Raw genomic sequence first — 3,280 nt, 5'->3', positions numbered from 1 at the left:
TGTCGCTGATGCCGCCAAGTCTCGCGAGATTTGTTCTCTTCTTCTTCTTCTTTTGTGTTTCCGGCGGTTTCAACGCATCCAGGAGTATTACTGCCCTCCTCTGGTAGCTTGGGGCTGAATTAGTTCACAATGGTCACTTACAGGACTGTCTCAAAAAATTAGAATATTGTGATAAAGTTCTTTATTTTCTGTAATGCAATTAAAAAAAAAAAAATTTCATACATTCTGGATTAATTACAAATCAACTGAAATATTGCAAGCCTTTTATTATTTTAATATTGCTGATTATGGCTTACAGTTAAGATTAAGATAAATTAAGATTCTCAGAATATTCTAATTTTTTGAAATAGGATATTTGAGTTTTCTTAAGCTGTAAGCCATGATCAGCAATATTAAAATAATAAAAGACTTGCAATATTTCAGTTGATTTGTAATGAATCCAGAATGTATGACATTTTTGCATTACAGAAAATAAAGGACTTTATCACAAGATTCTAATTTTCTGAGACAGCCCTGTATATTCTCGAGTAAAGCCCAGTGGCATGCAGAAGATGTCCTTGCTATCAGTTGGTGGTCCTCATGTTGGCCAAGTAATATTCTAACAGAAAAACAAGATATACCTAGATCTAACAGGGTTCTATATAAAATACTCCTTTCTGCAGAATACTTTCTACACTCCATCAGAACATGTTGAACTGTTTCCAGCTTCCCAGACTCACACAACCCACTTGGATGTTTCCCTACTACTAATAAGTTCTGATGTAGCCCACAGTGCCCCAGCCTCAATCGGGTTAATTTAACCACGTCAACTCGACTTCCAGAATAATGATATGAAGTATTGACCTTCGGCTGAATATTAATCACCGTCAGTTTGACACATTTCTCAGTGATAATGACATTCATGCTGGCCTACCATACCACACTGACGTTGTCATAATGTAATAACAGCTCATAATGTAATAACTTAAATGTAATAAAAGTTCATAATGTAATAATCGGCTCATAATGTAATAAAATCACGAGTGCATAACGTAATAACGGCTTTGCGCATAATGTAATAACTTATTACATTATGAGCCTTACTGGCGCCGCTCATAATGTGATAACAGCTCATAATGTAATAATGGCTCATATTGTGAGAAAAGTGTTGCATTATCATCATTTATACCTCAGCAATTCCTGCAGGGGTGGAAGGAAATGCTTTCACCTCTGTGTGTGTCTGTCTGTGTCAACAGGATCACACAATTTCTGTGTTCTGGGTTTTATCAATATCTCCTGGCAGGTTACCCCAAATTAACAGCCATGGCTGCAAAGGTTCTATCTATGTTTGGGACTACTTATCTTTGTGAACAGGTGTTCTCCGTAATGAACAATAATAAAACAAAGCAGCGCTCAAGGTTAACAAATAAACACTAAATGTGCTGCTACTCAGGATTTGACACCTAAAATCGATGCGATTGTGAAGGAAAAAGGATGCCAAGTTTCAGGAGCCAGCAGCAGCAAGTAGACTGCAGGAATGCAGTGAGAGAGAGAGAAAAAAAGTGTGATGACACGACATTTGTTTGGACTCATGAATACAGATCATTAAAGATAAGATTCATCTGGTTTCATATTTAAGACAATTAATATTGTGCAGTATGTTTTCAGCTTTAGTATGCCCAGCCTAGTAGTTTGATCTGATGTAGACTAATCTTATTGCCCATGCACTGCTATAACTTTTATTTTGTATTTCTTTTTTTATTTATTTCAAAGCAGTATGACAATTAAGGCGAAAATATTTTTTTCATAGATGTGATGAGGTTTAATGAAAACAATCGGTGTTATGTATCACAAGTTTTATGGGTGTTGAATTCATTAAACCTCATTAAATCAGCCCATAATATGATTTTATAATAATTACTCTCTTGTGATATATAGTCTAGATGACCATGAACACATCACAAGCAATATGACCAAAATCAGTGGTATGTATCACAAGTTTTATGGGTGTTGAATTCATAATATCCAATATCCAATATCAAACCAATTCAACCGCGGTGCATTTGGCTTAGCTTTACACGATGACGGAGTTAGCCTGTAACTTAAACAATATAAAAGTACTCAATTCACCTTGTTTCACTTACAATAAACAACAATGACAGAATAACAATCATCAACAACATGTGCTCATTTGCCACATTTATTAAATACCTTTATTTATACCTTCATTTTAATAAGCTCTTAAATACCCTTAATGCCTATATATTCTTAAGATATTTGAAAATGACTAATACCCCTGCTTCTCACCGTTTTCTCATATTTTATTATTATAATTGTATTTATTTTGCATTTAGTTGTTTTTTTTAAACTTTTTTTTTAACCTTTGACACAGAATTTGTTTGTGTACTTATTTTTTTTTTATGTAAAATATCTTTGTATACAAACAACAAGGCATCAAACTTTATCAAAATGCTTCAAGGAACAGGTTTGTTTATTATGCCCTTGCTTTACAACTTATCTGTTAAATTTACTGTTACACTCTTACAGTCAGTGATGCAGAATGTGTTGGTGCTGTTATATATGTTTTATATGCCTCAAGGATTTGTACAACCTTCAAGTGTTCAATAAAAAATAAATAAATAAAAAATAAAAAACAACGGTGGAGGTGAAAAAGGTGATAATAATGGTGTTATAATGGTGATGATAATAATAATAATAATAATAATAATAATAATAATAATATTAATAATAATAATAATAATAATAATAATAATATTTTTTTTTTCTTTTGTCCAACCCTGTAACTTGCACAGACTCATATCCAGCACTTTATAAACCTAATTTTGTACATTTCTGGTCTACATTTTATTTTATTGTTTATACTTTTTATTGTTTAAACATTTTATTTTATCTCTTAGATATTTGTTTTTATAATTGTATTGTGTTGCACCAATCACCATAACAAATTCCTCGTGTGAAAACTTGGTAATAAACCCCTTTTCTGATTATAATAATAATAATAATAATAATAATAATAATAATAATAATAATAAAAGATTATTATTATTATTTACTGTTTTAAACAGTATTCTTTACTGCCACCACCCCACAGAACTGTCCAGCAGCCTCAGGAGGAATTGCATTTTTTTTTTTTTTTTTTTGAATTAGGTGCTTAAATAGATTATATCCACCTTGAATGTCACGTTTTGGTAGAACCAAAGCAAGAGGTGCTTTTGTGTTTTTTAAGGGGGTGTGCCGAGATGGCCGAGTGAGCAGACGCTTTCACCCAGACGCTGCAAAG

This window comes from Cololabis saira, chromosome 11, assembly GCF_033807715.1.
Source record: "Cololabis saira isolate AMF1-May2022 chromosome 11, fColSai1.1, whole genome shotgun sequence".
NCBI classification, from domain to species: Eukaryota; Metazoa; Chordata; class Actinopteri; order Beloniformes; family Belonidae; genus Cololabis; species Cololabis saira.
The sequence above is the reverse complement of the archived record's forward strand: the minus strand, read 5'-3'. Positions refer to the sequence as shown.